Source organism: Schistocerca piceifrons, chromosome 10, assembly GCF_021461385.2.
Source record: "Schistocerca piceifrons isolate TAMUIC-IGC-003096 chromosome 10, iqSchPice1.1, whole genome shotgun sequence".
Lineage (NCBI taxonomy): Eukaryota > Metazoa > Arthropoda > Insecta > Orthoptera > Acrididae > Schistocerca > Schistocerca piceifrons.
The window spans coordinates 75,380,892-75,395,637 of NC_060147.1; positions in this window are offsets into that span (position 1 = coordinate 75,380,892).

Genomic DNA, 14,746 nt, shown 5'->3' on the forward strand with positions numbered 1-14,746 from the left:
CCGTGGTTAGCGTGAGCAGCTGCGGAGCGAGAGGTCCGTGGTTCAAGTCTCCCCTCGAGCGAAAATTTTTTCTTTATTTTCGCAAAGTTATGATCTGTTCATTCGTTCTTACGTCTCTGTTCACTGTAATAAGTTTAGTGTCTGTGTTTTGCAAAACCGTGCGATTAGTAGACGAAAGGACGTCCCTCTCCAATGGGGACCGAAAACATTTGATCGCAAGGTCATAGGTCAACCGATTCCTCCACAGGAAAACACGTCTGATATATTCTATACGACACTGGTGACGGCATGTGAGTCACATGACAGGAATATGTTGTCGACCCACCTAACTTGTACACTTGCCGAATGGGTAAAAACATTCTTCTACGTTGCCCGATTTAGGTTTTCTTGTGGATGTGATAATTACTCCCAAAAAAGTGATGAAAACATAAGAGTTTGTCACATAAACTGCGACAAATGAATGAAACAGTTTCTCTGTGCTCTGTCAAAACGTTTTCAAATTTTTCCGTGTGTAGACTGTCAAATCCTGCATATGTCCAAGCAAATCTGAACATGTCCTGGAATTTTGGAGAGCGAAGTGTGGAGAGTGTGTGTGTGCCTGAACTTTGATAATTGTCTGAAAATAAAAAATTGAAATTTTCACTCGAGGGAAGACTTGAACCAAGGACCTTTCGTTCCATAGCTGCTCACGCTAACCACAGGACCACTGCGCTCCTGGGCTCACGTTATCTTTAATGTTGCCTATCTTACACATGGACTACTCAGTTTGTATATTTTGCTTATTTTTTCATAGTTCCACACAACTTCTTCCTGTTTTCTCGATTGATCTGTGTTCAGTTTTTCAAGGCCTATCCATTGTGGCAACTTTTAACTAAATCTGAGGGGGATGCGATGGGGAGGTTCCCTTGTAAGTGGTTGATACTGATTAGCACTGAAGTTAAGAAAGCTTCCGCCCTGACTGGGGCTGATAGTAAAGAGCTCTGCGATCAAACAAACGGGACACACTTACTGATAAACTCGACACATTTAGTTTTAAAGATTCCCTACCTGCTGAGCCGCGGTGCGTAAGTCACCGGATGCAGTGGTGGGAAGAGCAATTCTAGAGCGCACACCTGCTCAGCACTGCCGGCGGTCGTGCAGAAGGAGTGCGTTGTGTGGCTAAAAATTCTGGCTACACAGAGCACGTGAAACAGCGTCCGCAATCTCGTAGGATCGAAGCTATCCCTGATACGAATAAAGAATTCTGCTAACTCGTAAGTCAGAAGCAGAGACTTAACACAAGTGTGAGGACTAAAGAAGCACTTCGTAATGTCCCACAAATATGGATATTGCACGATTCGATTTTTAAGTCATCAGTCTTCTGACTGGTTTGATTCCGCCTACCACAAATTCCTCTCCTGTGCTAAAATCCTCGTCTCAGAGTAGCACTTGCAACCTACGTCTTCAATTATCAGCTGATTACAATCCAAACCGTCTTCCACTAAAATTTTTACTCTCTACAACTCCCTCTAGTGCCTTCGAAGTTATTCTGTGATGCCTTGTGTCCCACCATCCTGTCCCTACTTCTTGTCAGTGTATTCCACATATTTCTGCTCTCGACGATTCTGCAGAGAACCTCCTCATTCCTCACCTTATCAGTCCACCTAACTTTCAACATTCGTCTGTAGCACCACATCTCAAATGCATCGATTCTCTTCTGTTGCGGTTTTCCCACAGTCCATGTTTGACTATCATACAATGCTGTGCTCCAAACGTATACTCTCAGGAATTTCTTTCTCAAACTAAGACCTACCGTTGATACTAGTAGATTGCTCTTGGTCAGCAATGCCCTTTTGGCCAATGATAGTCTGCTTTTGATGCCCTCCTTGCTCCGTCCATCATGGGTTATTTTGATGGCTAGGTAGTACAATCTCTTAACTTCATCTACTTCAAGATCACCAGTCCTAATGTTTCCCACTGTTCTCATAACTTTCGTCTTTCTTCCTTTTACTCTCAACCCATATCCTAATGTTTCTCGCTGTTTTCATTTCTACTGCTTCTCACAACTTTCGTCTTTCTTCCTTTTACTCTCAACCCATAACCTAATGTTTCCCGCTGTTCTCATTTCTACTGCTTCTCACAACTTTCGTCTACCTTCCATTTACTCTCAACCCATATCCTAATGTTTCTCGCTGTTCTCATTTCTACTGCTTCTCACAACTTTCGTCTTTCTTCATTTTACTCTCAACCCATATCCTAATGTTTCTCACTGTTCTCATTTCCTACTGCTTCTCACAACTTTCGTCTTTCTTCCTTTTACTCTCAACCCATACCCTAATGTTTCCCGCTGTTCTCATTTCTACTGCTTCTCACTACTTTGGTCTTTCTTCATTTTACTCTCAACCCATATTCTGTACTCATTAGACTGTTCATTCCATTCAGCAGATCATGTAATTCTTCTTCACTTTCTCTCAGGACAGCAATGTCATCAGCAAATCGTTTCATTTATAGCCTTTCACCTTGAATTTTCACCCCACTCCTGAACCTTTGCTAGAATTACACCATTGCTTCTCCAATGTAGCCATTGAACACTAGGGCAGAAGACTTCATCCCTGTCTTACCACCCTTTTAATTCGAGGTCTTCGTTCTTGATCGTCCACTTGTATCATTCCCTTTTACATGACACGTCTCCTCCTACAGCATACTTCAATTTTTCTCAGAATTTCGAACATCTTGCACCATTTTACGTTGTCGAACGCTTTCTCCAGGTAGACAAATCCTGTGAACTAGTCCTCATTTTTCTATAGGCTTTCTTCGATTGTCGACCGCAATGTCAGAATTGCCTCTCTGGTGACTTTGTAAGTAGGCTGTTTAGGTTTTTTTATTGGTAACGCCACCTCTGTATGAAAATCACTGGCTGTGCTGTGTGCAGTCTGTGGCTGCTTTGCATTGTTGTAAGTAGGCTGTTTAGGTTTTTTTATTGGTAACGCCACCTCTGTATGAAAATCACTGGCTGTGCTGTGTGCAGTCTGTGGCTGCTTTGCATTGTTGTAATACTCGCCATTGTAGTGTTAGGCAGCTAGATGTGAACAGCGCGTAGCGTTGCGCAGTTGGAGGTGAGCCGCCAGCAGTGGTGGATGTGGGGAGAGAGATGGCGGAGGTTTGTAATTTGTCATGAACTGCTATATTTATATATGATGATATCAAGGTAAATACATTGTTTGTTCTCTATTAATATCTTTCATTTGCTAACTATCCCTATCAGTAGTTAGTGCCTTCAGTAGTTTGAATCTTTTATTTAGCTGGCAGTAGTGGCGCTCGCTGTATTGCAGTAGCTTGAGTAGCGAAGATTTTTGTGAGGTAAGTGATTTGTGAAACGTATAGGTTAATGTTAGTCAGGGCCATTCTTTCGTAGGGATTTTTTTGAAAGTCAGATTGCGTTGCGCTAAAAAATATTGTGTGTCAGGTTAAGCACAGTCTTGTATAATTGTTCAAAGGGGACGTTTCATATGTCGACCCTTAGCTGAGGATACCTCACTGGAATCTTCTGATTTTTTCTTGTAGTTTGTGTAATTAGTGTAGATTTTGTTTATTGCTAGCACGTAATTGTAGAGAAAATCTCCTTTGTAGTTGCAGACTTTCATTGTTGTACAGTAAAACAGTTGTGGCATGCATGTAGATTTGCACCAAGTATTTCGCAGCTGCAATTAACTAGATATTATTTTCAGTGCTATGTTAATGTGTTCTCTTATTTTTGATCTTCAAATTGTGTTTTTCTGTGTTGTCGTGTGAAATACTGTGACAATAATGGCGTGTGAAAAACGTAATACTAGGCTCCAAAGTAAACTGAGAAATGACAGTGAAAATGAAAGCAGTGTGTTAGCGCCACCGAGTAATGAATTAACTGATGTTCAAAGTAGTTGGTTGGTTGGTTGTTTCGGGGAAGGAGACCAGACAGCGAGGTCATCGGTCTCATCGGATTAGGGAAGGACGGGGAAGGAAGTCGGCCGTGCCCTTTGAAAGGAACCATCCCGGCATTTGCCTGGAGCGATGTAGGGAAATCACGGAAAACCTAAATCGGGATGGCCGGACGCGGGATTGAACCGTCGTCCTCCCGAATGCGAGTCCAGTGTCTAACCACTGCGCTACCTCGCTCGGTCTTCAAAGTAGTAATTTGGTAATTGTGCATAGGGAAATGGAGCGGGCTGCAAACAATGGCGTAGACAGTGAAACAGGTAGTGAACAGGGAAGCATTATCGATCGATCGCTCGGCAACAGCTCGCCTCAGGAATCCGAAATGACAGGACACAATTTTGCAAATACTGTAGATTCAGGTTTTGCGTCCTCACCGTTTTTTCAAATGAGTCAAAACACATTTTCCGCTTGTCAAAATGTGAATGTTGCCGGTGCAAATTCACTGCCGAAAAGCACTGAGGAACATGTTTCAGACACCAGTGCATTGTTATTACAATTAATGCAACAAATGGGACAAAAGCTTGAAAAGTTAGACACAATGGAACAACACCAGAGACAAACACAGCAACAGTTAGACACAGTGGAACAAAATCTCAAAAAGTTAGACACAGTGGAACAAAATCTTCAAAAGTTAGACACAATGGAACAAAATCAGAGACAAACACAGCAAAAGTTAGACACAATGGAACAAAATCAGAGACAAACACAGCAAAAGCCTCAAAAGTTAGACACCACACTTGAACAAACACGTGAAGATTTAACTACTGAGTTACATAACATTGAATCTAAATGTCAAAAAGTCTGTAATGACGTAAAAACACAAATTTGTGAGCATTTTCAACCTATTTTTTCGCGTCATGAAAATGCATTACAGAATCACGAAGCAGCCATAAAGGAACTGCAATCTATTGTCCATCAAAATCATGAGACCCTGCAAGCTAAAATTGACTCAGTTGCATCTACCGATTCGGTTACACAAGTTGCAAAAACTCAGGAAAACTTAAAGGACACAGTAGAAAGACACATGGAGGAAATTAGTTCATTATCAGAGAAAGTAGTTGAACTTTCGGATCAGCTAAATAATTTATCTACGAAGGTAGATGATAATCTGAATGACACAAAACCGGTAATCTTTAATGACACAGAAGAGAGCGAACAAATTAGGAAACTGAAACAAAATCTGAATCAAATTAATACACAACACCAAAGAGAAATCCGGGAAGTACAAGATCAGCTGACACAGGTAATACAAGAATTACGTATTTCAGAGGACACTCGCGCTCCAACACGAGAAGAGGAACTTAGAAATACGGAAAAGCCGCAAAATAATAACACAGGGCATTTCGGAATTTATGAAAGAAATTGGCAATGTGCACCGAATTTTGAGATGGAACAGCCGACACGACCTAACAATGACCGATATGCTACTCGCCGACACGATGACTTTGACTATAAGCTGTTCATTACTACACGTAAATTCAAAACATTTAAGAATTCTGCCAACGACATTCATCCACAAGCGTGGCTCCATCAATTCTCTCATTGTTTTCCTCCCAACTGGTCATTAGAACACAGATTAGAATTTATGTGTGGCTACTTGGAGAATGAACCAGCTGTAAGAATGCGATCGGTCATTCACGATTGCCACAGTGAAGGAGAGTTTTACCATGCCTTCCTCTCAGCATATTGGTCTCAAGCCACACAAGACCGAGTAAAACATAGCATCATAATGATGAAACGTTTCGAACAATCTGAATTTTCCAGTCTTATGAAATATTTTGAAGACATGTTGCATAAGAATCAGTATCTTTCAAACCCATACAGCCCCTCAGAACTTATCCGCATTTGCTTAATCAAATTGCCTGAACATTTACATTATTTTGGCAGGACGTTGCAAAGACGACATTGAAGCTTTTCAGGGACTGTTACAAGAATTGGAAATTGACACTGACAATCGCGGAATGCGGAAACAGGAACACAACAATTACAGGTCACATCCGTCACAATTCCTCGATAATAACTGGACGTGACAAGGCTATTCTCACAACACAAATCGTGACCAAAACAGACACCACCCGTATGACAACCGTTGGCAGAGTAGTAATAATTACAGGGAAAGATCACCTCTCCGCGGTAATGACTATCACAGAGACAATCAGAGAAACAGACAATATGGGAACCAAAACAATTATTATCAAGGGAGACAGAATAACTTTAGACGCAACGGTCCAGCGCGCAGTTAGGACTCAGGGAGAAATTCTCCACCATGTGACCGACAAGAAAGAAACTATGGAATCTACCGACATGACGACAGACGATATGATCGTAACGACAGACCTGAACTGCATCAGAACTGGCGGGATTCTCGTCACGGTGAATTTGTAGAAGTTAGGTCTCCAAATCCCAATAACGACGCGCGCCAACAAAGAGACAATAGGCAATGACTCACACCGCTGGCAGCCACAAAACATACTTATGAAACTGACGACGCAGCTGCCGTAGCTAGTAATTACGTAAAAATGGAAGACATTAGGGACATCTTACTCCATGAACACGACGTAAAACATAACAACATTGCATATCCTGTGATTCACATTACAGTAAATGACGTAAAATTTACGGCAGTACTTGACTCTGGCAGTCCCATTTCAGTAATTAGTGAAACAGCTTTTAGCAAATGCAACAAATCGAACGATTGCCCCACACTTCCGTTACGTAAGATTAAATTACAAGGTGCAATCTTTGGAAAAAGTGTAGATGTACGCCAACAAACCAATTTAGAATTTTTTGCCAAAGCCACAGCTTCTCTATGAACTTTCTTATTGTTCCATTATTGTCGACGGAAATTATACTGGGAGTAGACTTTTTGAATGAATACAAAGCAGTCTTAAGCTTTCACGATGCTGAAATAAGTTTAGAGAAAGAAGGTAAGTCAATAGCTTTGAAATTTGAAGACTGGCTCGCAAACCATGATGAGGAAATTAATCGGCTTTACGTTCTGATAGACAACAGTTCGGAATTTTCTACGGAACTAGACACTAACAATCACTCTGCAAGAACTGACAGGGATGACATCGACGGCATATTTGAAATTAATGAGTTAATTCAGAATAAAATTCAAACAATTGAGAATTGTAATGACACTGATAGGCAGGACCTTTTTGAGATTTTACAAGAACATTCCACAGTTTTTACTCACAAAACAGGAACAATCAAGGGATTTCAATACCAATTTCGTGTTCGTGAGCATACTAAATTTTGTGTTAGACCATACGTAATTCCGGCGCATTATAGGGACTGTGTTAGAACAGAAATACAATCTATGCTTGAAGAGGGCATTATTGAGCCTGCAGTAAGCTCATACAACAATCCATTACATGTTGTTGAGAAGAAAAATGGATCGATCAGGCTTGTCTTAGATTCGAGACAAATCAATACGATCATTATTCCTGAAACAGACAGGTCGCAAACGTTGGAAGAACTTCTTCAAAATTTTAATGGTGTGAAAGTGTTGTCTTCCATTGATCTCAGATCCAGCTTTTATCAGATCGAACTTCATCCAGAATGTAGAAAATACACAGCTTTCCTTTGTTTCGGCGTTTGTTATCAGTTTCGGAAACTTCCCTTTGGTTTGAACATTTCTTCAGCAGCATTCATTCGCGGGCTAAATTCCATATTACCTGAGTTCTTAAAACGTCACGTCACCTTATATGTGGACGATATTCTAATAGCAGAAGCTTCATGGGAACTACATAATCGCATCCTCAACAGTTTGTTACGTATTTTTGCAAAATCTGGAATTACAGTTAACTTGGAAAAGTCTGAATTCGGTAGGACAAAGGTGAAGTTTTTGGGACATATTATTTCTTCTGAAGGCATTCAGCCGGATCCTGAAAAGTTAGAAGCAATCAGAGCCATTCCAGTTCCATCCACAAAAAAAACAAGTCCGCAGTTTTCTAGGTCTCGTAAATTTTTACCGTCGTTTTCTTTATATGCAAATTCTTGTTACACCAAAACTTTGTTCTCTCACTGGAAAAAATACTATTTGGAACTGGGACGAACAAGCACAGTTGGAATTCAATTCTTTGAAAGAATCGCTACTTAACGCGCCAATACTAGCTCATCCAGATCTGTCACAAGATTTCTGCCTTAGCACGGATTCTTCTAAAGTCGGTTTTGGTGCCCATTTATTTCAAGAAGCCATAGAAAATGACATTACTGTTCAGAAAACCATTGCTTTTGCTAGCCGAGTGCTAACAAAATCTGAAAAAAATTATTCCGTTACTGAATTAGAAGCTTTAGCTATCGTTTGGGCATTTAACAAATTCCGTTTCTTTCTTTCTGGTAAGCACGTAAAAGTATACAGTGATCATCGTGCATTACAATTTCTTATGTCTTCAAAATTAAATCATGACAGGTTAAAACGTTGGGCATTGTTTCTGCAAGAATTCCACTTTACAATTGTCTACATTCCCGGCAAGGAGAACATTGTTGCGGACGCTCTGTCACGCGCACCGGCTGGGCTTGAGAAAAGTAGCACACAAGGCAACCTCGAGAAAAATTTCAGTATTCTTTACATTCAGAAAGTCGCCTTTGAAAACTTCATCACCACATCTTTAAAGGACATTGCTCATGAACAAGATAAAGATCCGATTTGGAAAGACATCAAAAGTAAATGGCATGAAAAGACATACACTCAGATTCGGCATTATTACCTGGTTAGAAACAACATACTCTTCAAACGCTGCACTGTTGATGACAAGCTATGGGTACTTTGCATTCCAGACGATTTTGTTAATAAGCTCATTTGGTACATTCATTTCAGCTACGCACATTTTGGCCCACGAAAATGTTATCGTATTCTTCGAACGACTTGTTATTTTAACAACATGGAAAAGCGAATTCGAAGAGTCTTGTCTATTTGTAAACTTTGTCAAAAGGCGAAACCATCTACTATCTCACATCGTGCTCCGTTGTTTCCTATTATTCCTTCTAAATTAAAAGAATTTGCTGCTGTTGATCTCTTGGGACCCCTTGTCAGAACATCGAATGGATTTTCGTACGTTCTAGTCGCTGTTGAACTTACTTCAAAATTTGTTTCTTTCACTCCGTTATGTAAAGCCACTGGACGGTCTGTATCCAACGCCTTTGTTAAAAATTTCTTACGTGAAGTTGGACACGTTAGTAAAGTCATTTCAGATAACGGACTTCAATTCAGATCTGCTGTTTGGTCACGCATGCTTCGGAATCATAAAATCAAACCTGTTTTTATTTCATTGTACTCACCACGTTGCAACCCGTCTGAAAGGATTGTGAAAGAAATCAATAAGCTTTGCAGACTTTATTGTCACAGAAAGGATCAGCATTGGGACAGATATTTACACTTATTTCAAAATGTGCTGAATGAAATGCCTCATGATTCCACTGCTTTACCACCTATTCTTGTACTGAAAAATGAAGAACCACCGAACAGAATCAGAGAGCTTGTACCTTTCCCGAATACACGTAAACTTCGACACAAGGACATAATTGATTTGGCTCTTAAAAATATAAAATCTGCAGCAGACAAAAGGAGAAAACTACACGGTAAAGCAAATGCAAAGAAATTGTATATTGGGCAGAAAGTTCTCATTAAAGCTCATTCATTGTCACATAAGAAGAAACACTTGAGTCACAAATTCTTTCTAGTTTACAATGGACCTTACAGAATCCGACGTATACCACATGGTAATTGCGTTGAAGTTGAAACTCTGCGTACCAGGAAGAGTAAAGGTTTACACCACATTTCACATGTAAAACCGTTTATTGAAAGATAATCTGCTTTTTAACTTTGTCTTTGCCATAAAACGTTTCACTTCACGTTACTAGTATGCTTCAGAAACTGTTACCATGCAACAATGTTTGAAGTTAAATATCCAGTCAAGAACCAAGAGAACTTATTTAAACAGAAATTACGAGTGCATTGTTATTGCAAACAGACGACACAGTGTAATTGTGTGTGTACATTCTTGCTTGTTAGTTGCATGATTAGAACATTTACCAGTACTGCTAATGAGATTTTAATGCAACATTTTGGTTTACTTGAAAATACATTTGGGATTTAAAGTACTTTCTGTGAGATTAAAGATGACTTAGTATTTGGTTTCTTTGACAGCTACATGGTTATATTACGACACTACTAATGTGTGACATAATTTACATTGTTGCTTTTGTGGTGTATCTGTTTTATATCTGCACAGTTTTTCTGAATTCTTCTGGAAAGCAAAACATGTTTTATTAGTAACTTTTGTGGTATAGCTACAAGGAGACAGCCTTTTCCATAGCACAACAATACGTTACAGCACAGTACTTTCATCATCACAACAATAAGTGTAATAACTAAGATATCTCTACGCAAAGCATTTCACTTTTGTTTATCATGAGGTAAGTACATTGGCTTCTGCAGAACTTAGCTTTCGGAGGAAAATAACTACGACACTTCCACAGTGATTATCTTACAACAAGATGCACATTTAGCGCTACAGGACACGCATTTCAGTGATTAATTTTGTACTTAAAACATTTATTTTTAAAGATTTTTGAATTACAAAGAAAGTTTTCTGTGATACATTTCATTCCATTGCTGTAATCTGTAACACCTGAGGGTATAATTACATTAATCCTCAGGGGGGTACATGCTTACTTTGTGTACCATGTGTTTGGCAAGCACAAGGAACCCTAGCTAATATGGTATTTGCTTATACAACTTTACACATCGGTACCATATTTCTCTGAAACATAAATTACACAGCTATCTGATCATTTAACTGAGAGATAAACTTTTTTTTACTACATTAGTGACACATGTTTACGCAATTACACAGTTGGATAACTTCACACTTATGAAATTGTATTTGTCTGTACTTTGTGAACTGCTCATATTTTTCGGAACCATTGTGATACTACGAGAGCTTTGAATGATGTATTTGGTATGAGATCATGATTTTTAAAGTACGTTTGAGGCAGATGACACTATTGAAATGAGCAGAGAATATTTTTTATAGTTTGAAATTATTGCAGAAAGCTACGACCTTTTTGAGATTTGACTGAGGTGTTAAGATGTTATTTTTACGACGACGATGTGTATTATGCTGTTGAGGTATGTTTATGTCAATAAGATGATGCTACCATATATGAGGAATGTGATTACGTGTTTGTATGTATATGAATAATGAATAGAAGTTAGGGACTCTTGACCTGTGAAACAGGATGATGGAAACCAAGAATCGTACTTTAAGAGTTATGAAATGTGTGTAAATGCGTGAATGTATCACAATGCCGGCGAAAATTTTTTTGGACACTGTTATATTCATAGGATTTTGTTTCTACACATTTGCAACGTAAATTCTCGACCTGTGAAATTTTTATATGAGACTGTCACTGTAGCGGAAACTGCTGTCGTAAATATTTCCGTAAGAAAGTTAAGTGACCACCTGCACGTGCGTCGTCGGCACACCGCTGTGTCAGACACCTGGAGAACAAGCCATTAGGGTGTGCCTTTCCGGAAGCACAGGTAGAGAGAGAGAAAAACAAAAAAAAAACAAAAAAAAAAAAAAAAAAAGGGGAGGCCATTATCCTCGCTATTGACATTACCTTGTTGAAAACATACTGTGGAGCTCGTAATTTATGATATTTACTGAAATCCCTAATGAAATGACGAGAAATATTTTTACATCTGCACACCTGATTACGACAAGCGTCTTTCTACGAGAGTTGAGAGAATTTCTACTAACTTATGAAATGTCACATGACTATTGAATGATATTTGTATGCTTTGGTTTGCGTAATTGCTTATTTCATTTGATACCTGTTTTCCAGCTGTGTTACAGCATTAGTTTTATAAAATAAACTTAGATGCATTTGCTAATGTGAACACTTTCTGTCAACAGATCTATTAAATGATAATTTTGTAATCCACATTCTTTAAAAAAAGGAGCACTTGGAAAGGAAAGAACAATAAGAAGGGACTAGTAACAGTAACTGGACACACAATTTTCTTTTCAAGTACATGGTAATATTTTTTTTACAATAAGTTGTTGTGGTGCACCACTTTAATTACATAGACATTAAGATGTGAATATACATTTCCCTTATCTGCATTGTTGTTTTTACTGTAATATTTTTTCTGCTTGAGCTATGTCATGTTTAGGTATAAGTTGCTGCTGTTTGCCAGGCATAGTGTTATTGAATTTGACTTTACATTATTCTGTTAAGCCAGTTTTACTAATGATTTATTTTTATTGTTTGCTGCACATTGCCTTAGATTAGTTGTAATGTTACAATTGCTTTGCTAATTTCTTAATGCTGCTTGCTTCGCAAATCTGCGTTTTTTTTTTCATTGCTGTTTATATTAATTGTTTTATGTGATGCTGCATTGCCTCGTCCCTTAGTTTAGCATCTGAGCTCAGTAGATTTCAGTTAGCTTACGAGGGGGTAGACTATATAAGAAACTGACTATGGACAATAGGAAAAAAATGCATTGAGAAGTTATATAAAAAAGATTTGGACCAAAATGAGTATTGTGCAGTGGAGAAAAACTATTTTGAAAGAGGATGTGAACAGAATACAGACAGCAGGCTTAGATAGTACAATTGGGAATAATGATGAACAAAGGGAGATCTCCATGCAAAATACTGCAGTAAAACAAACCCTGTCCTCTCCTTTTGTGTCATCCCTCTACATGTTTGTGTACCCTTGTGTATTTGTGTTTTTCCTGTCTTTATGTGTTTATCTGATAAGAATTGTAGAATTTTTCTAGTAATAAGCTACATTCACTATGATGAGGAATACTGTTATCCTCAAATATAATTGGCATTAATAATATGTTATTTACCTTATAAATATGCTTACACATTATTTATTCTGTTTTGTTTTAATGCTCATGTGTGAAGTTGATGTTTCGAAAGTGATTCTGATCTTTTATTTTTGTACTCATGTCATAATTCCTGTAACACTGATGTATATGTTTATTTCTATTCTTTTGTAAAGCCTGTACTACAAATGTTATCTGTATTGTTATGTTTTTAATGATGTATTTTGTACCTTTGTAATTATATTTTCGTGTTATAATATTGTAATTGACACCAGTTAATCAAATTAAGTAACTTGTAAGTTCCATTTCACTGCACACGTTTCTGTTGGTTATAGTATATGGACAATATGTGAGAAGTAGGGACTGTTAGTGTTTGCACATGTGTTGATAATTCAGCAAGGCACTAGATAACAGCATTGCTCGTTCTAAGGACAATTCCAAAAAACTTTGTGAGTGCACAAGTGGTGGTTATGGACTTGCTATATTCTCCGCAAGACTCTTCGATGCTGATTGTGCACCTGCACAGTCGCAACAGATGGCTGCTGGCCGTCTCTACATGGACTACAGTGGGTCTGCACCTTCGATGGCCCACCAATACCGTAATCTCTACAATGACTACAGTGGGTCTACATCTTTGATGGCCCACCAATACCATTATTTCTACAAGGACTGCAGTGGGTCTGCACCTCTGGTGGCCCACCAATACCATACTCTCTACCAGGACTACAGTGGGTCTGCTCTGTGATGACCTACCTACCAATCTTCTTCAAACTGTCGAATGACTGCTGTGGGTTTGCTCTGTTGTGGCCCATTACCTGTCAGCATGTCAAGAGTCAGCACTGTCTTTCAGTTGGAAGGACAGCAGTACTTCTTCAAGCCTGCATGGAAATCCACTACTTCCGTGTGCATTTTCTTCTACTGCTCAGACTTTGAGAAAAACACTACTATTTTACCGTGATGAATGATCAGGACTGTCTTTATGGACTGTGAGAAAATTTTAGCTTTTGACCAACATTGTATCAATAAGTGTGTGCATTTTATTTCTTTGTTATTGTAATTATGAAAATTTTTTCAAATCTGTATTGGCCACTGCCCAAACCAATTTGTAAAATTTTTTGTGGGGAGCATGGGGGCTATGTAAGTAGGCTGTTTAGGTTTTTTTTATTGGTAACGCCACCTCTGTATGAAAATCACTGGCTGTGCTGTGTGCAGTCTGTGGCTGCTTTGCATTGTTGTAAGTAGGCTGTTTAGGTTTTTTTATTGGTAACGCCACCTCTGTATGAAAATCACTGGCTGTGCTGTGTGCAGTCTGTGGCTGCTTTGCATTGTTGTAATACTCGCCATTGTAGTGTTAGGCAGCTGGCTGTGAACAACGCGTAGCGTTGCGCAGTTGGAGGTGAGCCGCCAGCAGTGGTGGATGTGGGGAGAGAGATGGCGGAGTTTTGAAGTTTGTCATGAACTGCTATATTTATATATGATGATATCAAGGTAAATACATTGTTTGTTCTCTATTAATATCTTTCATTTGCTAACTATCCCTATCAGTAGTTAGTGCCTTCAGTAGTTTGAATCTTTTATTTAGCTGGCAGTAGTGGCGCTCGCTGTATTGCAGTAGCTTGAGTAGCGAAGATTTTTGTGAGGTAAGTGATTTGTGAAACGTATAGGTTAATGTTAGTCAGGGCCATTCTTTCGTAGGGATTTTTTTGAAAGTCAGATTGCGTTGCGCTAAAAAATATTGTGTGTCAGGTTAAGCACAGTCTTGTATAATTGTTCAAAGGGGACGTTTCATAACTTTACCTTTCTTAAAATCAAACTAGTCCACATCTACCAGATTCTCAGCTGTTTTTCCCATTCTTCTGTATATTATTCTTGTCAGCAACTTGAATGAATGAGCTGGTAAGCTGATGTTGCGATAATGCTAGCACTAGTCGGCTCTTGCGA